Genomic DNA, 23,912 nt, shown 5'->3' on the forward strand with positions numbered 1-23,912 from the left:
TGAGACACACCTGCTGCCTGTTGATCAATACCTCTTCCTTACCCCTCCCTAATTCCTGTTTTCCTGCATGTGGTTACAATGGGACACCAGACCCTTCATCTGACGGCCTGCTGCCTATTGATCAACTCCTCTTCCTTACGACTCCCTAAGTCTCTGCTATATAAGCCCCTAACTTTAGTCAGTTAGGAAGACAGATTTGAGAATAGTCTCCCATTTCCCTGCTGATGTCACCTGCCTTAAAGTGTTCTTCCCCAGCAACACTTGTTGTGTCAGTGATTGGCTTTCTGTGCAGTGAGCAACTGGACCTAGGTCAAACCCTTGGCATTCAGCAACAATGGGATTAGGGCCTTTATAAGAAGAGACACAGAGAGCTCCCTCTCTTTCTCTCTCATTCTGCTCATGCACTGAGGAAAGGCCATTTGAGCACATAGCAGGAAGGTGGTGTCTGCAAGCCAGGAAGAGGGCCCTCACCAGAACCCAGCCATGCTGGCACCCTGATCTAGACTTCCAGTCTCCAGAGTGTAAGAAAGTCCATTTCTGTTGAGTAAGCCCCTGAGTCTGTGGTATTGTGCTATGGCAGCCCTAGCAGACCAAGGCACCCATGTAAGCACACATGCATTAATGTGAGGGAGCAGAGGATGTCCTGGCTGGAGCACTCATTCAAGGCCACAGTGTAGCCTTCCACATAGTTCACCTTGCTGAGCCTCGGTGTCTCCTTCTCCTCAGGGGGTTCACACTCCCTTCCTTGCTTACTTCAAAGAGCTGCCAGGATAATGAAACAGAAGAAAGATGGGAAGGCTCTCTGCAGACAGTAGATCTGCTGCGGCCCTGAGGCCCACTGAGGGCTCTATTGTGGTTCTCCCCAGGCCTATCCTGACCAGGGGCCAGGGCACTGGTGGCAGCTCCCTGTGCCTCCTCCAACAACCTCCACCAGGTGGGGAGGAGGATGAGGCCTGGGAATCCTTGCTGTCTCCTCCTTTGCCCTTGTCAGAGCCATGGGGGATGGGAAAGGGGCTCTGAGGTAGCCACTGTGCTTCTCCAGCTCAGCCCCACTAACCCACAGAGCCCAGCACCCCCAGCCCACACAGCCATGGCTGTCCAGGGGTGCAGTGCTGGCCTTCTCTGTCGAAGGGCTGTGAGGGACAAGAGCAGGAAAGACCAGAGGACCCAGAAGCTCCCCACCCAGAGGGAGCACCTAGAAACAGACTAGGAGGGCTGGGTTCTGCTCTGATCACAGCCTTTCCACTGCAGAGGACCCAGGAACCAGGTGTCCCTCTGGATGTGGGGCAAGAGGGCCATGGAGCTGGTGGGCTTGGGAGCTGATTTGCCTTTGTGTGTCCTGAGCATATGGAATTGGGGCGAGGGGTCGGATGAACCCTCATCATGGCGAAGGGGGGCCTGTGAGTAGGGGTGGACATCATGGCGAAGGGGGGCCCGTGAGTAGGGGTGGACTGAAGCTTTGCCTCCAGCTTCCTAATTAAAGGAGGCCTTTTGGAGTCCCCTCCTGACCACTCAGTGCTGTAAGAAGGAGAGAAATGGGGAAGGGCAGAGAGGAAGACTCGGTGTCTCTGCCCTTTCAGTGGGCATGCCGGGCGCTGGCACTCTGAGGTGATGTCATGGAGCCCTCCCAGCTCCAGAGACAAATGTCCGGATGTACCACGTGCAAGAGAGGCAGAGAGATGGGTACCTCTTTCTTCCTCTCACTTCCTATTTGTCACAAATATAGGCTCTGGAGTCACACAGACTCAGATCCAATCTGGACTCCACTACGCTCTAGCCCTGCCACTTCAGCTCCCTAAGTCTCAGGCTGCTCATCTCATCTGTGACATAAGTATAACCGTAATGTCTTCATTACACAGAGTTGTGTAAATGAAATAAGGTGGTGCATGTAAGATGCTCACAGAGGGCCCAGCCTGTGATTACCCCGAATGGACATGAACGGTGGCTCTCTCATTACCTTGCGTTCCCTCCTGTCTGTAACTGCAGCTTAGGGCAGCCTCCCCTAACTAGTTTCCTACAGTGGTAAATGCTGTGTGTAAAGAAGGCAAAGATGGTAATGCTGAATGAGAAGAGGGTTGACTGATGTAGACAAAGCGTGAGGGATGGGCCCTTTGAGGAGGTAACATTTGAACTGAGCCTGGAATGACGAGAACTGAGCCTTGATTTTGCCACAATACAAAAATTGGCAGAGATTGGAAGGGTGGAGAGGTAGGAGGTCACTTCAGGTGCCGGGAACAGCAAGTGGAAAAGCCCTATGAGGGGAGCAAGCTCAGCATCTTCAAGGTGCTGGGAGAAGGCCAGCATGGCTGGGGCATCATAGATGAGGAGGAGAGTGATGAGAGTGCTGGAGACTTATTCAGGGCCCAAGTGCCTCCAGGACCCAGGACAGGGCCTGGCACAGAGAAGAAAAGGAATCAATGTTCTTGAATGAGGCAATGAGGGAATGAGGGAATAGGGGAATGGCTCCTGGAGCTCAGGTCCTGGAAATACCCTTTTCCTAGACCTCTTGACTTCCTCAGCTGTGGCACAGAGACCAGCGGGGTTGGGGACTCAGATCTGGGGAATGTTCATTTCAACTAAATCTAATTATGTGGATATGAGGTCAAATTAGAGTCAAGAAGCTCTCCTGGCCAGGTGTGGTGGCTCACGCCTATCTTCCTACCACTTTGGGAGGCCAAGACTCATTTCAGCCCAAGAGTTTGAGACCAGCCTGGGCAACATAGTGAGACCCCATCTCTACAAAAAAATTTAAAAATGTGTGGAGGCTGGGCCCAGTGGCTCATGCTTATAATCCCAGCACATTGGGAGGCCAAGGCTGGCAGATCACTTAAGGTGAGGAGTTCAAGACCAGCCTAGCGAACATGGTGGAACCCCATTTCTACTAAAAATACAAAATTAGCCAGGTGTGGTGGAGCACAGTGTAATCCCAGCTACTCGGGAGGCTGAGGCAGGAGAATCGCTTGAACTCAGGAGGCAGAGGCTGCAGTGAGTTGAGATTGAGCCACTGCACTCCAATCTGCACGACAGAGCAAGACACTGTCTCAAAAAAAGAAAAAAAGTGCATCGAGGCAATCACCTGTGATCCCAGCTTCCCAGCTACTCTGGAGGCTGAGACAGAAGGATCACTTGAGCCTGGGAGGTCGAGGCTACAGTAAGCTGTGGTTGCACCACTGCACTCCAGCCTAGGTGACAGAGTCAGGTCCCATCTCTAAAATAAAGTAAAATATAAAATAATAAAAAAGAATCTCCCCCAGGGATAGAGAGAAAGAATATTGAAAAATTAAGAGATGTGGAGGCCAGGAAGGAGAGGGCTAATAAATACTTATATGTGTCTATAATGAGTCTCTGAAACAGATGAAAGAGTACACAAAAAGGAGAAAATATTTTAAGAAAGTGACTTAACATTTTCCAGAACTAAAGAAATATATAAGCCCTCAGACAGAAGGGGTTAAAGAAGTACTGAACCAGATAGAAAAGGAAAAAGACCTTATATATAGACACATTAGCGTGAACTTCTTAAAAATTGTTAATAGATTTTATTTTTTAGAGCAATTTTAGGTTCATGGCAAAAGTGAGCAGAGTTTCCATATACCCCCTGCCCTCCTCACCTGGTGCCACTATCAGGTCCCAGCACCAGAGTGGTCTATTTTTTACAACACACAACTATCGTCAAAAATCCATAGTTTGCATTATGGTTCAGTGTTGTTGCTGTCCATTCTATGGGTTTGGACAACTGTATAATGGCATATATCCATCACTGAAGCGTCACAGAACAATTCCACTGTCCCCCAAATATTCTGTGCTCTGTCTGTTCGTTCCTTCCTCTACCCTAACCACTGGCAACCACTGATCTTTTCGCTGTCTCCATAGTTTTGCCTTTTCAAGAATGCCTTAGAGCTGGAATCGTTTTGTATGTAGCCTTTTCAGATTGGCTTATTCCACTTAGTAATATGCATTTAAGAGTATTCCATGTCTTTTCATGGCTCATTTCTTTTTTTTTTTTTTCGACAGAGTCACCCAGGCTAGAGTGCAGTGGCATGATCTCACCTCACCACAACCTCTGCCTCCGATGTTCAAGCGATTCTCCTGTCTCGGCCTCCTGAGTAGCTGGAATTACAGGTGCCCACCACCACGCGCGGCTAATATTTGTGTTTTTAGTAGAGATGGGGTTTCACCATGTTGGCCAGGCCAGCCTCGAACTCCTGACCTTGGGTGATCAGCCCGCCTTGGCCTCCCAAAGTGCTGGGGTTACAGGCATGATCATGGCTCATTTCTTTTTAGCACTGAATGATATTCCATTGTCAGGATGTACCACAGTTTGTTTATCCATTCACCTACTGAAGGACATTTTGGTTGCCTCTAAGTTTTATCAGTTATGAATGAAGCTGCTATAAACATCTGTGTACAGATTTTTGTGTGGACACAAGCTTTCAACTCCTTTGGGTAAATACCAAAGAGTGGGCTTGCTGGATTTTACGATAAGAGTATGTTTAATTTGTAAGAAACCACCTAACTGTCTTCCACAGTGGTTGCTCTATTTTGCCTCCCCACCAGCAATGAATGAGAGCTCTCATTACTCCCTGTTTTCACCAGCATTTTGTGGTGTCAGTGTTTTGGATTTGGTCATTCTAATAGGTGTGTAATGATATGTCATTATTGTTTTAATCTGCAACTTCCTCATGACATCTGATGCTAAGCATCTTTCAATATGCTTATTTGCCATCTGTGTATCTTCTTTGCTGAGGTGTCTAGATCTTTTGCCTATTTTTTAATCGGGTTGTTTTCTAATTATTGTGTTTTTTTGGAATTCTTTGTATATTTTGGATAACGGTCCTTTATCAGATATGTCTTTTGCAAATATTTTCTCCCAGCCTGTGTCTTGTCTTCTCATTCTCTTGACAGTGTCTTTTGCAGAGCAGTTAATTTTTTTTTCCTTTCTGGAGATGAGGGTCTCCCTATATCTCCCAGCCTGGTCTCAAACTTCTGGGCTCAAGTGAGCCTCCTGCCTCTCTGGAGTAGCTAGGACAACGGATGTGTCCTACTATGTCCAGCTTAGAAGTTTTTAAATATACATATATTTTTTGAGATGGAGTCTCCCTCTGTCATCCAGGCTGGAGTACAGTGGTGCGATCTTGGCTCACTGCAACGTGTGCCTCCTGGGTTCAAATGATTCTTGTGCCTCAGACTCCTGAATAGCTGGGATTACAAGCACACACCACTATGCCCGGCTAATTTTTGTATTTTTAGTAAAGATGAGGTTTCACCAGGCTGGTCTCGAACTCCTGACCTCAAGTGATCCACCCACCTAGGCCTCCCAAAGTGCTGGGATTACAGGCATCAGCCACTGTGCCCAGCCTAGTTTTCAATGTTAATGTACCCCTGATTATCAATTATTTCTTTCATGGGTTGTGCCTTTGGTGTTATATCTACAAAGTCATCACCAAATTCAAGGTCATCTAGATTTTCTCCTGTGTTATCTTCTAGGAGTTTTACAGTTTCTGTGATCCATTCTGAGTTAATTTTTGTGAAGGCTATTTTTGTGAATGTGTCTAGATTTTTTTTTTTTTTTTGGCATGTGAGTGTCCAGTTGTTCTAGCACTATTTGTTGAAAAGGCTAAATTGTCTCCATTATATTGCCTTTCCTCCTTTATCAACGATCAGTTGACTATATTTATGTGGGTCTACGTCCTGCTCTCTATTCTGTTCTGTTGATCTAGTTGCCTCTTCTTTTACCAATACCACACTGTCTTAATTACTGTAGGTTTATAGTAAGTTTCGAAGTAAGATAGTGTCAGTTCTCTGATTTTGTTTTTCTCCTTCAATATCATGTTGGCTATTCTGGGTCTTTTGCCTCTCCATATAAACTTTAGAATCAGTTTGTCAATCTCCACAAAATAACTTACTTGGATTTTAACTGGGTTGCAGTGAACCATAGATCGAGTTGGGAAGAATGGACCACTTGAAAATATTGGGTTTTCCTATTCATGAACATGGAATATATCTCCATTTATTTAGCTTTCTGATTTCTTTCATCAGAGTTTTATAATTCTCATCATATATATCATATATAGAGGAAGTTAGATTTATATCTAAGTAGTTCATTTTTTTGAGTGCTAATGTAAATGATATTGTATTTTTCATTTCAAATTCTGCTTGTTGCTGGTATTAAAGTGAAATTTAAGCACATCAAAAACAAAGACAGAAAGCTTCCAAAAAAAAAAAATATCACCTACAAATAAGGAGAATTAAATGGACATTGAAATAATAATCAAGCAATATCTAGAAACTGTTGGGGAAAAAAAATTTGAACCTAGAATTTTATATACCGCTGATAGCAGTGGTGGACTGTCTGGAGCGGCTGCTGCCATCATGTTGGCTGCTGCAGGGAGTGTGCTGGGAGGAGGCAGATAGCCCTCTCACAGCCTGCCACCCTGGGAAGAGGGAGGCCCTGAGGCAGAGCTGGGCTGGGGCCAGTGCTGTGGTTGCACACAGAGTGGGGTGGGGGTGGGGGTGGGGGACCAGGCCTGGGGTGCATAGCTGGGGCCGTGCTTCAGGGGCTGGGGAGGAAAGTAGGAGTGGCACCTGCTTTGGGGACCAGCCAGCGGCACAGCCACTGTGCCCATACCCCAAGGATGCCAGGTTCCTGTGCCTCAAGAGGAGGCTCTGTGAGGGGCCACCAGGAGCTGCCTGGTCTGTGTCTCTGGGGTCTGCCCTGTGATGGGAGACCACCGAGCCTGACACTCCAGATGGCTGGGCCCAGGTCCCAAGATCCACTTTGCCTCGGGCTGCCCCTGAGCACCAGGGCAATGCTGGGAGCTTGTGGTGATGCTGCCCCTGCCCTGAACACTGGCCTGAGCTCTGTGAGGACTGCAGCCCCTGCCCCAGGCTGCCAGGGGGCATAGCTGGGGCTGCATGCTCCACAGAGGTGGCTGCAGCCAGAAGCAAGCAGCAGCCCTGCCCTCCCAGGTGCAGCTGCAGCTGCCCAAGTTGGGGTTGTGAACTTGGGCCTCCATATGCTCTTAGGGGCCCAAGAAGACCTCGCCACCCCCTCTGCCCTTACAGGCTTGGAAGTGCCTGCTCCTGCTGCCTTGCTTCTCCCCCCTGTCGGTGCTGACTCCCATCTTGGAGCAAGTTCGGGGCCAAGTCTGGGTGTTGTTGCAGCCCAGCTGGGTGTGCACATGCTTGGGGCAGTGCTGACATACCAGCCCTCTGCCACCTTGGCCCCTTCTGGACTTTGGGCATCAATGAGCATGGGAGGGAAGCCAAGGGGATGGTGAGGGCAGCTTGGCACTGGCCTGTAGGCATCCATTGGCACAAACAGCCTGGGCCCCATGAAAGGCAGCAGGAGGCAGACAGGCTCCTGGGCAGAAGGGGGTGGTTCCCAGTGAGGCCCCCACCTTCAGGCCAGAGAGGGCCTGAAGGCTAAAGCCTGGGCTGCCAGTCCTGTGGACTGCATGGACTGCAGTGGGAGCTTGAGGTGCCTTTTCCACCTGCCTCTGGTCGTCCATGGACCAATCAGCACGCACTTCCTCCCCTCTGAGGCCCATAAAGGCCCCAGGCTCAGCCAGAGCTGACAAGATGTCTGAAAACCAGCTGCAGAGGGACACGACCCACTTCAGGGCCTCCTCTCTGCTGAGAGCTGCAGAGACAACTGGATGACCTGCCTGCAGAGAGGAGTTTCCCACTCCAGGATCTCCTCTCTGCTAGGAGCTGAACACCTGTTGGGACACCCTGGCTGTGGAAAGGAGCTTCCCCCTGGGGGAGACTGAGCTGTTCTATCACTCAATAAAGCTCCTCTTCATCTTGCTCACCCTCCACTTGTCTGTGTACCCCATTCTTCCTGGTCACAGGAGAGGAACTCAGGACCCATCAAATGGTGGGGCTAAAAGAGCTGTAACACAAACAGGGCTGAAACATGCCTCTTGCTTGCCACATTGTGAGTGAAGAGGAGAGAAGAGCTGTGGCCCTTCAGGTAGCCCAGACTTGGGAGCTACCCAAGCCAGGACTGTGACTCTCTCTTTGGGGCCCTGCAATTCCTGGTGTCTTCAAGTGTCCAGGTGCCACTGTGTTCCCTGATGCCAGTGTGGAAGCTGCTTGCTGTGTGCCTGGTCCAGCTGCAACCTTATAGGGAGCCAATGCCTGTGCCAGCACCTGGAGCTGCCCACCCCACTGCAGCAGCTGGCATGTCTGACTGTGAGCAGTGGCTGGACCCCATACTCACTCACACACCTTTCACCATTCCACGCCTGACTTGCTCTTGGCAGGCATGGGACCCAGACCAGTAGCAGGAGCTGAGCACAGACTTCCAGGCCAAGAGGGTGAAACAAGCCCAGCATTCTTGACCAAAAATTGGGCAAAGGTGCCACTGGCCACAGAGGTTTCCGGCCAGAAAAATGATACCCCAAAGATTCCGTAACACTGCTAAATATTAATTTAAATATGAAGCCAAAGTAAAGTTATTTGCAGGCATAAAGATTGCATGAAAAATGTATTTCAGCAATTTAAAAAAAGTGGGGGGCTGGTGTACTTCTGTAGTCCCAGCTACTCAGGAGGCTGAGGTGGGAGGACTGCTTGAGCCCTGGAAATCAAGGCTGCAGTGACCTAGTATCGCACCACTGCACTCTAGCCTTGGTGAAGAGCAAAACTCTGCCTCAAAATAATAATAATAATAATATAACGTGACTCTAAGAGGTCGTACAAGAAAAATACGATTGGAAAAGAACTTATTGGCTGGGTGCGGTTGCTCAAGCCTGTAATCCCAGCACTTTGGGAGGCCAGGGCGGGTGGATCACCTGAGGTCGGGAATTCAAGACCAGCCTGACCAACATGGAGAAACCCCATCTCTACTAAAAATACAAAATGAGCTGGGCATGGTGGCACACGTCTGTAATCCTACTTACTTGGGAGGCTGAGGCAGGAGAATCACTTGAACCTGGGAGGTGGAGGTTGCGGTGAGCCAAGATCACACCATTGCTTTCCAGCCTGGGCAACAAGAGTGAAACTCCATCTCAAAATAAATAAATAAAAGAAAAAAAAAGAAAAGAACTTATTAAATTTTATTGATGCTTGAATAAATGATGAATATATATCACATCTAAAGCTAAAATCCAAATAACATCAACATGATAGTAGTCGAGAGAGACAGGAGGTGGGAAGAGATGAAAAGAATAGCCAAAATATCTTCTATGTCTCAAAAATAAAAACATACTACTTTCTGGCCTTTGGATTAAAGAGGGAATCTTAACGGAAATTATGAATTACTTAGAATTGAATGTCAAAAAAACCTCTACATGTCAACATACTGCTAAAGCATAGCAAGAGGAAAATTTATAGCTTTAAGTAAATCTCTCAGAAAACAAAAAAGGCTGAAAACAAAGGAACTATGTACTCAAACCTGGAAGAGAAACCCAAACAAACAAGAAAAGGGGGAAATGACAAGGTAAGAGCAGAAGTTGATGAAGTAGAGAACAATATCAAGAACAACAAAAACAATATGAATGATGAGTAAAAACAAATTTTTTTTGAAAACACTCACAAAATAAACTTCTTAAAAATGCTGATAAAAGAAACATCAAGAACACAAGAGAGCATTTCAAATAACCAAACTACAGAATGAAACAGGGGCTAAAACTAATATTTTAAAACATAAAATAATACTAGAACAATTATACACATGTACAACTATATACATTGGAAACCTAGATGAAATGCACACATTTCTGGAAAATATATAATGCTGAAATTGATACAAGATAAACAGAAAACTAATAGCAAAATAGACAGATTTAAATGGTAATTATAAAAATCTCCCTGCCACCTTGAAAATCCAAAGGCTCAGGATATTTTATAGGTAAAGTCTACCAAAATTTGAAGAGACAGCTAATTATGCACATTAAATATGTTCAGTGTTTCATATTCCAATTATACCTCAATAAAGCTGAGGTAGAGGGAAGAAAAAAACCCAACTAATTGGTATATAACACAAATTGTTGCAGAAATAGAAAAGAAGGAAAGCTGTTCAGGCTGTTTCATGAAGTTGATATAACTTGTATAAACTTGATTCCAAAAAAGAAAAAGACACAATACAAAAAGGAAATGTTAGGCTACTTTTTTTTTTTTTTTTTTTTTTTGAGATGGAGTTTCACTCTTGTTGCCCAGGCTGGAGTGCAATAGCATGATCTTGGCTCACTGCAACCCAACCTCCGCCTCCTGGGTTCAAATGATTCTCCTGCCTCAGCCCCGCCGAGTAGCTGGGATTACAGGTGTCCGCCACCACGCCCAGCTAATTTTTGTATTTTCAGTAGAGACGGGGTTTCACCATATTGGCCAGGCTGGTCTCAAACCACTGACCTCATGATCCCCCCGCCTAGGCCTCCCAAAGTGCTGGGATTACAGGCGTGAGCCACTGCACCTGGCCTAGGCCACTTTTATTTACAAATATAGGTATAAAAAGCTTCAGTAAGGTATCAACTGAATCTAATACTATTTTTTAATACATAATTTTTCAAATAATATAATACTAAATAACATGAAACATCTAACTACTGACATACATAGTATAATTGGATCCTTACTGTTCAGTGAAAAAGTCAGTCACACAAGACCACATACTATATAATTCCATTCCTAAGAATTTTAAGATAGGAAAATGGATTTGTAGCAGGAGAGTTCAGAATTGTTACCTTGAGGGTGAGAGGGTTGGCAGTGTAAACTGGCTGAGAGCATGAGAAAGCCTACTATATTGCTGGAAATACTCAGAATCTTGGTCTGAGTGATATTTAAATGTGTATACATATGTAGAAATTCATCAAGTTGTACATCTAAGATTTGTGTAATTTCCTGAAGTAGTTTATGCTACAATGAAAAAAATAGTCTGAATGGAAAGGATTTATTTCAGTAATGTGAAAGTAGTTCAGTATTAGAAAGTGTAGTATATCAATGTAATCCATCACTTTAAAGCAGAAGTCAGACAACTTTTTCTTGTTGAAGGCCAGATAATAAATCATTTAGGCTTTGTGGGCTAGCTGGTGTCTGTCTCCTTATGCAACTCTTCCACTGTAGTGTGAAAGCAGCCATAAACAATATGTAAATGATGGGTGTGGCTCTGTTCCAATTAAGCATTGTGAAAAACAGGTAGCAACCCAATTTGGTCTGCAGCCTACATTTTGTCAACCCTGATTTAAAGGAATAAAAGAGAAAAATTATAGGGTCTCCTGAGTGGATGCAAAAAACTTCTGATAAAGTTCAACACTAAAAGTTGAGCTTTTAAAAAACTCTAAGGAAACTAGGAGCTTTCTTAACTTCATAAAAATTAGCTAACAAAACCCTGCAGCAAACATCATGCTTAAAGAAGACACTTTTTATGTATTCTTATTAAGGTTGGGAACAAGAAAGTAACATCCACTGTCACTGCTATGCTGTTCAACAGAATAATGAAGGTCATGACCCATGCAATACATCAAGAAAAAGAAATGAAAAATATAATATTGGGGCCAGGTGTGGTAGCTCATGCCTGTAATACCAGCATTTTGGGAGACTGAAGTGGGCAAATTGCTTGAGGCCAAGAGTTGGAGACCAGCCTGAGCAATATGGCAAAGCCCCATCTCTGCAAAAAATACAAAAATTAGCTGGGCATGGTGGTATGTGCCTGTAGTCTGTAATCCCAGCTACTTGGGAGGCTGAGGTGGGAGGATCACTTGAGCTCGGGAGGTGGAGGTTGCAGTGAGCCGAGGTGGTGCCACTGTACTCCAGCCTGAGTGGCAGAGCAAGACCCTGTATTAATATATATATATTATATTAGAAATAAAGATAAAATAGTCACTATTTGCAGATGATATGATAATTTAATGAGAAAACCCAAACAAGTCAACAGATGAACTTTTAGGACTATTCAGAGAGTTTAATAAGGTTTCTGGATTCTAAATCAAAATAGAAATTTGAATACAGAAAACATTAATATCATTGATAATATCCATGGACAAATCCAGTTGTCTTTTTTTTTTTTTTTAATAGAGACAGGATCTCACTATGTTGTCCAGGGTGGCCTCAAACTCTTCACCTCAAAAGATCTGCCTGCTTCAGCCTCCCAAAGTGCTGGAATTATGGGTGTGACCCACCAGGCCTGGCTCAAATCCGAGTTTGGAGGAGTGGAAGTTTGTGCAATTTGGGGAGCTGTCTTTCAGAAAAATAAAATAAAACTACAGATTCAAAATTAGGTATAAAATAAATGTTTATTTAGAGATAGAAATCACAACTAATTACAATTTTTAAAAACTGAAAAATATAATGACCATGACAACAGAAAAGCAACATTAAAAAAATTAACTGCTTATCTTTGCACTTTTATGTTCAGATATCCAGTGAGTCAGGAGAGTGGCTGGAATGAATTCCAGGAATTTCTGAAAGTCACTCTGACACCAAGACATCTAGCCATGACTTAACTAGACCTGGATGTGATCCTGAGGCACATAAATACATGCCATCAACCCCAAGTTAGTGTATCCCCATCTCAAATTCCTCTTAGCTGGAGCTCCAAAGCACTTGTGATCACTCCAGTGCTGTCTGACGTTAGGGGAGATGTGATGGAGGGGAACTTGGGATGGAAAGAGACAGCAGCCTTAACCAATTGTAGTTAAAATACTTCACTTTTTAATTAAAAGTAAAATACTTTACTTTTTAAATTGTAGTTAAAATGCTTTACTTTTACTTTTACAATGATAGAGGCACTTTTCTAGCCCCTCCCAGGATCCTGGAAAGGAGAATAAACTTGCCTCTGATAATGGAAATGAAGACCAAGAAGTTCCTAAGAATTAACATAACAAAGAAGGCCCAAGAGCATAAAGGAAAAAAAAAAGTAAACTTTACTAAAGGCCATTATATAAAAGACCTAAATAAATAGAAGTACTATATCCATGTTTGAGATGATTTAATCTTGGAAAGATGCCTATTAGCCCCAAATGAATTTCTATATTTAATTAAATTCCAGGAGGGTTTTTGGAGAATTAAACAACTTGATTATAAAATTTGTAGAGAAGAATTGAGATCCACAAATAGCAAATCCAATTTTAAAAGAAAAACAAAGAGGCAACATTTGTTCTGCTGATAATCAAACTATGATGACAAGGTCATAATAGTAAAAGCAGTGTGTAATTGGCATATGGACAAACAGGCTGAAGAAACAGAGTAAGAGACTAGGGACAGATGTAGACATACATACATAAATTTAGTAAATAAAAACAAGTCTAAATTTAAAAACTACAAGGGAATGCAGCACATGATAGACACATCACAAATCAGTGAGGGAAGGATGAGTTGCCTAGTACAGAGTGTCAGGAAGAGCAGTTCACCGTTTTGGAAAGAAGTTAAGTTGGGCTCCTACTTGATACAACATTTAAAAAAAAATCCAACTGGAGAAAGACCTAAATGCGAAAAGTAAAATTATAAACAATAATATTAATAAAAGAAAATGTATTAAAAATAACTCTGGCCAGGTATGGTGGCTCAGGCCTATATTCCCAGTACTTTGGGAGGCTAAGGCAGGTGGATCTCTTGAGCCCATGAGTTCAGGACCAGCCTGGGAAAAATGATGACACCCCACCTCAACCAAAAAAAAAAAAAAATTAGCCAGGTGTTGTGGCACACCTGTAGTCCCAGCTACTTGGGAGGCTGAGGTAGGAGGATCGCTTGAACTTGGGAGGTCAAGGCTGCAGTGAGCCAAGACTGCACCACTGTAGTCCAGCCTGGGCAACAGAGCAAGACCCTGTCTCAAAAAATAAATAGATAAATAACTAAAAATAAAAATAACTCTGAACCTCAGAGTTAGTATTTTTTTATTCTTTTTTTCTTTATCAGTCAAGATTCAAGTTAATATTTCTTTGAAAAGATTAAAAATAAAAAAATACACAAACCATTAGACACAAAATAAATGGATTTGATTACATCAACATTAGAGATTTCTGTTAAAAAAAAAAAAAAAAAGACAAATGACAACCAGTATAAACAAAGTTAACAGTAGGATGACAGAGTGAAAGTGGATTTTTAAATTTTTTTTCTAGACAGAGTCTTGCTCTGTCACCCAGGCTGGAGTGCAGTGGTGTGATCTCAGCTCACTGCAACCTCCACCTCCTGGGTTCAAGCGATTCTCGTGCCTCAGCCTCCCAAGTAGCTGGGACTACAGGCACTCGCCACCACACCTGGCTGATTTTTTTTTTTGTATTTTTTTAGTAGAGAGGGGGTTTCACCATGTTGGCCAGGCTGGTCTCAAACTCCTGACCTCAAGTGATCCACCCGCCTTGGCCTCCTAAAGTGCTGAGATTACAGGTGTGAGTCACCGTGTCCCGCTGAAAATGGATATTTTTAAAAGTCTTAAACTGACAAAGGTTTATGCTCCAGCTTCTGTAAATAAAAGCAAATCCATAAGAAAAACATTCATCCAACGGCAGGAAAAAAGGAAGAGGATTTAAATCAGCCATTCACTGAAGTGGACATTTGAATAGCTAATAACTGTAAAAAGAATTGCCCAATCTCTTTAATTCAAATTAAAATAAGAAGGTACCACTTTGGCCAGGCGCGGTGGCTCACGCCTGTAATCCCAGCACTTTGGGAGGCCGAGGTGGGCAGATCACCTGAGGTCAGGAGTTCGAGACTAGCCTCAACATGGAGAAACCCCGTCTCTACAAAAAAAAAAAAAAAAAAAAAAAAAAAAAAAAGGTACCATTTTAACCCCTTAGATTGGCAAACATTAGAAAATTGGAATCATATCGAGTACTAGTGAGAAAGTGGGAAAGGGAAAACATTTCAGTCCCTGTTGTTAGGAAATGTGAACCAGGACAACCAGGTTGCAGAGAAACCTGTATTATTAATAGTTATGCATCGGGAGGCAGAGGTTGCAGTGAGCTGAGATCACACCACTGCACTCCAGCCTGGGTGATAGAGCGAGACCTGGTCTCAAAAAAAAAAAAAAAAAAATTATGCGTGAACCTTCCCCATCACTGGTACTTACCCTTGGCGCACAGCTTCAGAGAGTTGCACAGAGGCCCATGAGAGATGTGTACAAGGATGAGACAGTCATGCTGGTCTGGATCTGTGTCAGCCTGGTGTCTTTCACTAGGGGATGGGTAAATAAAACATGTTTGTGTAGGGTGGAATACCACGCAGCCATCAGAAGTAATGAACTGGGTCTTCATTGAGCAACTTGGAAGATCTCACAGGCAATCCAGAAGGAAGAAATGTAAGACACAGAATGGAATTGATAGCATGAATCCATTTGTTTAAATTTCAAAAACACAAACAGCACTGTGCTTTTAAAGAGCATCCATATGTCTAAACAACCAAAACCCCAAACATTTGAATGAAAGAATGTTTTGACCCCTCAAGTTTGACACAGGAGACATTTTGATGGTGGCTTATTATCCAGAACTGTTTGCTATAGAGATGCTTGCCTCTCCCTGTGCCCCTAGGGTGGGATTTGGGGATGGGGTGAGGAGTCTGCTTTGCTGTAACTTGGCAGTAAGAGCAAACTATAAGTTTAATGGCTGCTTGAGAGGCCACATCAAGTGTCTTCATGTCAAAATGGTTTCATCAAGATGTCACTTACTCTCCCAGAAATAAGTTAAAAGCCCTGTTCTGGTAAGCCCTCTGGGCTGTGGAGGGGCTAATCTTATCTTCTCTGTGAGAGTCATTTGCCCTGTGAATCTCTGTGTTGCTGTAATGAGTCATTTTAAAGTGGGAATGGCAGCCTTTCCTGGAGGACCATTCTGGGGCCAAAGCTCATGCCCTGGGGTCCCCGGCCTCAAGATCCAGCCTCATTAGCCCGGGAACCTCCCTCTTGGCCTCTCCTTTGTGATTCTGCTGTCTCCCTACTTTCGTGTAAAAGCAAAAATAAAAAAGAAGAAAAGTAAATAAGACCAAAAACATTTTTTAAGCTAAAGGAAGACTTAATAAAACGGTAGAGATCGGCCAGGCATGGCGGCTCACGCCTGTAATCCCAGCACTTTGGGAGGCCAAGGCAGGAGAAACACCTGAGGTCAGGAGTTTGAGACCAGCTTGGCCAATATGGTGAAACCCCGTCTCTACTAAAAATACAAAAATTAGCCGGCTGTAGTGGTGGACACCTGTAATCCCAGCTACTCAGGAGGCTGAGGCAGAAGAATCACTTGAATCTGGGAGGCGGATGTTGGGTCTACAGTTTTGGGCTGTAAGTACAGTTCTCACCTCCCGAGGCACCCTCCTGGGCCCCTGCTGGTTCTGTGCCTGCCTACCATCTACCTTCCTCCTCCCTGTGCCCGTCCACTCAGCATGGAGCGGGGAGGGGCCACAACGTTTGTGCTTGACTCCCATTTCTGTCACCTACTAGCTGTGGGACCTGGGAAAATGGCCAAGTCTCAACTTCCTTCCCTCTATAAAGGTGAGAATTGTCACAAGCATCCTTTGGAATCCTAGGGCCCTATGGAAATGGGAGGGCTTTTTATGAATGGAGGCTCAGTTCAAGATAGCCTCCCCCTTGAAGCCCTCCAGGAAGGAAAGAGCCTTCAGGCCTCTTCAATATTCTCCCACCCAAACCCCTCGCCCAGGCTCTGGAGCACTTAGAGTGCACCAGTTTATATTTTAACATAGTGCTATTAACACCCAAGATATTCCCTGTATGCCTGGAAAAGTGTGGTGGTTATTAGTTAGTGCTTAATAGACATTAATCGATTGATTGAAAGGTCTTCTATTCTCTTTGTTTTCCTGCTTCCCCAACCAGATAGTGAACTCTTGGAAAGACAAACCTCTTCTTCTTCCTCCCTCCTTTCCATTTATCCTATCAATCAACAAATACTTGGGCATCTATTAATATTATGTTCCAGACCTTGCTGTAGGTCTCAGAGATACCAGACAGACACAGCCCTGTACTCATGAAGCCTTCATTCTTGGTGGCAGAGAGGGGAGAAGGCAGTTTAACACTTTAAAAAGAAACAAATAGATAAAAACAACTACAAATTTTGAGAAGCACAATGGATACAAAAAAAGAGATGAAGCTGGGCGGCAACTAGGGGAGGGGATCTACTGAAGCAGGGTGGCCAGGCCAGGCCACTGCTTGGTGAGGGCACTTTAATGGGAGAGCTGGCCATTAGGAAGAGATGGCTGGTGGCTGCTGACAGAGGTGGGAAAGAGTGGTGTCCCTGGCAGAAAAAACACTCTGTAAGGCTCAGAGGCAGCAAGCAGCCTGTGGTTTTGAGGCAGGATAATAGGGTCTGGAGGCAGGGAACCTAAGGCCAATTACACTGACTTCCTAAAACTAAGTCAAAAGGAAAACCCCAACACTCCACACCCAAGTAACAAAAGAACAAAAGTAACAAGAGGTTACTCCCTTTGCAACCCTCCATCTTTTTGTGTCCCAGGTGAGAAATGGAAAGTACCTCTGATTGGTCCCCTCCCACAACCAATCAGACTGGTCATGGGCCTAGTCTTCATTTGCATAGGGGTATAACTTTGTAACTTCACTTCAGGCTCTGATTGGTCCCCTCCCACAACCAGTTGGATGTTTGCATACGGGTATAACTTTGTAACTTCAGTTCAGCCTCTGACTGGTCACCTTCCACAACCAATCAGACTGGTTGCAGGCCACTACTTCATTTACATAGGATGTAAACCAAGAAACCAATGGGAAACCTCTAGAGGGTATTTAAACCCCAGAAAATTCTGTACCCAGTGCTTTGCTTTTGAGCACCCTGCTCAAGCCCACTCCCACTCTGTGGAGTGTACTTTCGTTTCAATAAATCTATGCTTTCATTGCTTTATTCTTCCATTGCTTTGTTACAGCATTTTGTCCAGTTCTTTGTCCAAAATGCCAAGACCCTGGACAACTGATAGTCAAAACCCTCCACCGGTTACAGTTTCAAAGTAGGGAAAGGAGACAGAGGGCACTGGAGCAAAGCTGAGGGGACAGGACAGAGGGTGGAGAGGTGGGAGGTGAGGTTTGACCGATCATAAGGGCAGGTCCTTGAAAAGGCCAAGAAAAGGGTATGGATTTTCTTTTTAGGGCAACAGGAAGCTGTAGAAGGGTTTCAAGTAGGGGAATAATGTAACCATTTTATACTTCTGTAAAGATCTTTAGGGAGACTGAAGAGGATGTTAAATAACATCATGAGAATGCAATCAGTCACTGAGAATGTGGGACATTTCACAGGACAATGACCTATTTAAGGTGGTGGAGGCAGGAGGGAGTGGGGTGAAGAGGTCGGGGCAGTTAAAGACTCAGGAGACATCAACCCAATGCAATGGACAGGCCTCGTTTGGATCTCGACTTGTCCTGTTTTGTTTTGTTTTTGAGACAGAATCTTGCTCTGTCTCTCAGGCCGGAGTGCAGTGGCGCAATCTTGGCTCACTGCAACCTCTGCCTCCCGGATTCAAACAATTCTCCTGCCTCAGCTTCCTGAGTAGCTGAGACTACAGGCACCCGCCACAATGCCAGGCTAATTTTTGTATTTTTAGAGGAGATGGGGTTTCATCATGTTGGCCATGCTGGTCTCCAATTCCTGACCTCAAGTGATCTGCCCACCTCATCCTCCCAAAGTGCTGGGATTACAGGCATGAGCCACCACACCTGGCCTGGATCCCAATTTGAACAAATCAACTGTGAAAAGCTATTTATAAGGCAACTGGAGAAATTTGAACGTAGAGTATTACATAATATTAAAAAGCCATTGCTCATTTTGTTAGGTGAGTTAATAGTGTAATTAGGTTAAGGGAAAAGAAGTCCTCATGCACAGTGAAATATTTACAGGTGAAATGAAATAATGTCTGAGATTTGCTTAAAATCTTCAGGAAAAAAAGTGCATGGGGGAGAATAGATGAAATAAGATTAGTAAGTGTTGATAATTTTTGAAGCTAGGTGATGGGTACATGAGAGTTCACTATACTAGTTTCTGAAATTTTCCATTAAAAAGTAAAAAAAAAAAAAATAAGTTCTCTGGTTTTCTGTGGTGGGGTATGTGGTGTCCACCATGTGCAGCACCCTGGCACTGGTCCCAGAGAGTGGGACTCTAAGGATGGAGTGAGGACTGTGGTCTGGAAGATGACATGCATGGGGACACTTTGTGAACTGATGGGGGAGGAAGTGATAGGGGCCATCCATGGACACTGTTCACTGCCCCCAGGCATGAGCCCAGCCTGCCCCCAGTGAGAGGCAATGGGGGAGATTGACTGTGAGTAGTGGGGTCAGACAGACCCAGGGCAACCCCCAAGTTGGCCAGTTGCTTTCTGCTACCTTGGGTGGATCCTCTGTTTCTTAGCTGTGAAATGGGAGTACTTGCAGTAGCTTTCTCATTGGGTTGTGTATTAGCCTGTTCTCATGCTGCTAATAACGACACACCCAAGACTGGGTGATTTATAAAGAAAAGAGGTTTAATGGACTCACAGTTCCACATGGCCTGGGGAGGCCTCACAATCATGGTGGAAGGCAAAGAAGAAGAAAAGGCACATCTTACATGGTGGCAGGCAACAGAGCTTGTGCAGAGGAGCTCCCATTTATAAAACCATCAGCTCTCATGAAACTTATCCACTATCACGAGAACAGTATGGGGGAACCATCCCCGTGATTCAATTATCTCCAGCTGGCCCCACCCTTGACAAGTGGGGATTATTATAATTCAGAGTGATATTTGGGTGGGGACACAGAGCCAAACCATATCAGCTTGTTACAAGCGTTAAATAGAATGGTGCATGTAAAGCCCAGAGCTCAATGCCAGGTGAGGGTCACTGCTCCCTTCCTGGTAGCCATCAAAGGCATGACACAGGCTGCACTGAGGCACAGCAGGACTGGGTTCTGGACCCTCTTGGGACTGGTCTCCAGTATCTAGAAAGCTGAGAGCTGATACATATGTTGAAATACGTGCATCATCATGCGTGTGCACACACCTGTGGCTACATTCACGCACACACACACACACACACACACACACACACAGACATCCCTCCAAGGTGGGGATGGGGCTCCTCATGGCAGACCTGAGCAGGCCTGGAGCTTGGCCTCCAGGAAAGGCTGTGGATGGTCCTCCCTAGAGGACCCAGCATGGAGGTGAAGGAGGGTGATGCTCAGAGGAGACTCAGCCAGGGGCCCAAGGATAAGCCTGGGCACCTGGTGAGCCCAAATGGGAGAACACAGCTAGACACAAGGGCAGCACCAAGGGGTAAGCCAGGGTCTGAGGAGGTGCTGCCCTGACCAGAAAGGGACAGGCTAGGGCATGGGGAGGGCCTGGCTGGAAAGTCTTTAAATATGAGGGAGAGCATCACCAAAACTGCAAGCCCCATGAGACTGGCTGAGTTTCCTGGGGCCTGCTTAGAGCCCTCAAGTTGCTAACCTTGAGTTGCCAAGAGCTGGACAACCTCACAGGCCCCTTGCTGCTCCTGCAGCCCCCACATGTCTCCACAGGGTTCTTTCTTTGTGGTCAGGCCAGAGAAATGTAAGCCAGCCAGGCCTCCTGGGACCCTTCCTCTCTGAAGAAGCTTCTGGAACTCAGGTCTAAGGGAGGCGAGGGTGTGCAGACAGAAGTTTGGAGTATCATGCTTGGGCACCCGTGGCTCCCAGGAAGGGATGCCAAGGAGGCAGGGCAGAGAGAACAAGCACCCCCTTCCTGAGGCTTCCCTTCCCCAGACCTCAGGCACAAGAAAAGAGCCCACTAATTCAATCCTGTCTCTATCAGTGGGAAGGAGCTTTTAATCAAATCCTAAGTTGAGTGGTTGGGGAGAGGAAATCCATTCTGCCTTCACTTGCTCTATTCCAGAGAACAATTTGGGGAGTCGCCAATCCTGCGAACATCACGTTAACACCAGTAAAACACCCCTACAGTTCCCACTTGCTAAATGTCAACATTTATTAACTTCAGAACTCAGCACCATTTCAGAGTAGCCTCCCTGCAACACAGGCCTGGTGAGAGGAGCAGCTGGAATGGGCCCTCGAGGAGGGAGACCTGTGGCCGTCACCACTGCACCTGCCCTGGGTCTTGCCCTGAGCCCTGGGGCAGGCCAGGACGGGGCTCAGAGCTAGCAAAGGCTGAGGCATATCCCGCTGGCAGAAACTTGGGGACACCCATGTTGGGGACGGGACTTCCCTTGCTTCCCCTAATTCAGAGGACCTTGAGGAAGTTCCTCTCCCTATCCCTCATCCTAGGAAAGAACAGCTCCCCTTCTAGCCTGACCCCTGCCCTCCTCTAATTTCCCACTTCCTCTCCTGGAAAAGAAATCAAGATTTTTTTTTAGACATATTTTGAGTTGGGTGTCAGAGGGCCAGCAAACAGAAGTGGACCTGCAAAGCTGTCTTTTGGGGAGAGATTTGCATCTGCACAGAATCTGCGTTGATGCAGCCCAGCCTTCCCTCATCCTCAAGGCAGTAGATAAGCTTCTGCACCCCATCATGGGGGTGGGTCTTCATTCTGAAGGCTTTTGTGTCACATAAAACTATGATCAAATAAAGTTGTATGTCTTTTCTCCAATTAACCTTTTGTGAGCTGATCTTTTAGTGAACCTTCCAAAGGTGAAGGGAAAGCTTTTCTTTCCCACTACACCTGGGAAGGAGTCCTAGTGACATTTGAAGGAGAGTGTCCTGCTGGCACTCGGGCCCTCCCCAGGCCAAATATGGCTGGGAGCTGTGGCTCCTTTGACACAAAACAGAAGACCAGACACAGAAGGCTAGTGGGTCTGCAGGGCTGGGGCTCAGGGCCTGGAGGGCAGGTGAGCTCTTCGTCTGTGCAGTCCCCAGCCAGCCCTATCTGCCTCAGGGCACTCAAGAGCCTTTGCAGCTGAGGAGATGTCCGGGAGGCCCAGCAGGTTCCAACAGCTGAGCTCTTGAATCTGGGAAATCACCTTCAAATTTTCCTACTTGGGAACCCTTCCCCCACATGGGAGTGAATATGAATACCCCAAAGTTGATCATTGCAGTGGGGGAGTCTGAGGGCACAGTCCAAAACAACCACAGCTTTTCTTTGAAGCTCATTCTTTCTCTCTCTCTTTCCCTCTCTTCCTTCCTTTCTTCCTTCTTTCCTTCCTAACTTCCTTCCTTCCTTCCATCCTCCCTCACTCCCTCCCTCCCTCCTTCTCTTCCCTTCCCCTCCCCTCCCCTCCCCTTTTCTTTCTTTCTTTTCTTTCCTTCCTTCCTTCCTTTCTTTTTCTTTCTTTCTTTCTTTCTTTCTTTCTTTCTTTCTTTCTTTCTTTCTTTCTTTCTTTCTTTCTTTTTCTTCTTCTTTCTTTCTTTCTTTCTTTCTTTCTTTCTTTCTTTCTTTCTTTCTTTCTTTCTTTCTTTCTCTTCTTTCTTCTTTCTCATTTCAACAGAGTCAGTGGATCACTGTAGCCTCAAACTCCTGGGCTCAAGGCATCCTCCCACATCAGGCTTCTGAGTAGCTGGAATTACAGGCACACACCATCATGCCCAGTTAATTTTTTGTACTTTTTGTAGAGACAGGGTTTTGCCATGTTGCCCAGGCTGGTCTTGAACTCCTGAGCTCAAGTGATCTGCCCACCTTGACCTCCCAAGGTGCTGGGATTACAGGTGTGTGCCACCATGCCCAGCCTCAACATTCTTAAAAAACAGAAAGTCCAACTCAAAACTTCATATCTGGCCAAACTAACTTAATAAGGAAAGGAGAAATAAGATTCTTTTCAGACAAACAAATGCAGAGAGAATTCATTACCACCAGACCTGCTTTACAGGAGCTCCTCAAGGAAGCACTAAATATGGAAAGACTGTTACTAGCTTCTACAAAAACACATTTAATTACACAGACCAGTGACACTATAATGTGACCACACAAACAAGTCTACATAATAACCAGCTAACATCATGATGACAGGATCAAATCCACACATATCAATACTAACCTTGAATGTAAACAGACTAAATGCCCCAATTAAAAGGCACAGAGTGGCAAGTTGGATAAAGAACCAAGACCCATTAGTATGCTGTCTTCAAGAGACCCATCTCAGATTTGATGACAGCCATGGCCTGAAAATAAAGAGATGGAGAAAATTCTACCAAGCAAATGGAAAACAGGAAAAAACAGGGGTTGCAATCCTAATTTTAGACAAAACAGACTTTAAACCAACAAAGATCAAAAAAGACAAAGAAGGGCATTACATAATTGTAAAGGGTTCAATTCAATAAGAAGACCTAACTATCCTAAATATATATGCACCCAACACAGGAGCACCCAGATTCATAAAGCATGTTCTTAGAGACCTTCAAAGAGACTTAGACTTTCACACAATAATAGTGGGAGACTTCAACACCCCACTGACAGTATTAGACAAATCATTGAGGCAGAAAATTAACAAAGATATTCAGAACCTGAACTCAGCTCTGGATCAAATGGACTTGAAAGACATCTATAAAACTCTCCACTCCAAAACAACAGAATATACATTCTTCTCATCACCACATAGCATATATTCTAAAATTAACCACACAATCACACACAATACACTCCTCAGTAAATGAAAAAGAACTAAAATCATAACAGCCACTCTCACAGACCACAGTGCAATAAAATTAGAGATCAAGACTAAGAAAATTGTTCAAAACCATACAATAATATGACAATTGAATAACCTGCTCCTGAATGACTTTTGCATAAATAATGAAATTAAGACAGAAAGCAAGAAATTATTTGAAACTAATGAGAACAAAGATAAAATATACTAGAATCTCTGGGACACAGCTAAGGCAGTGTTAAGAGGGAAATTTATAGCATTAAATGCCCACACAAAAAAGTTAGGAAGATCTCAATTTAGCAATCTAACATCACAACTAAAAGAACTAGAGAAACAAGGGGAAACCAACACCAAAGCTAGCAGAAGACAAGAAATAACCCAAATCAGAGCTGAACTGAAGGAGATTGAGACACTAAAAACCATCCAAAAGATTAATGAACCTAGGAGTT

At 44.8% G+C, this 23,912-nt stretch overlaps 1 protein-coding gene across 5 annotated transcripts in view; it reads left to right on the forward strand.

Annotated features, from left to right (window-relative positions):
- LOC129048798 (uncharacterized) overlaps nt 1-6,421 on the forward strand; it is a 163,639-nt gene extending 157,218 nt beyond the window's left edge. For all 5 annotated transcript variants that reach the window (XR_010135595.1, XR_010135607.1, XR_010135587.1 and 2 more), the window contains exon 4: nt 4,012-6,421. The gene's annotated coding sequence lies outside the window, so the exon portion shown is untranslated. The remainder of the gene's footprint in view (nt 1-4,011) is intronic.
- The last annotated feature ends 17,491 nt before the right edge of the window (nt 6,422-23,912 follow it).

This window comes from Pongo abelii, chromosome 9, assembly GCF_028885655.2.
Source record: "Pongo abelii isolate AG06213 chromosome 9, NHGRI_mPonAbe1-v2.0_pri, whole genome shotgun sequence".
NCBI lineage: Eukaryota > Metazoa > Chordata > Mammalia > Primates > Hominidae > Pongo > Pongo abelii.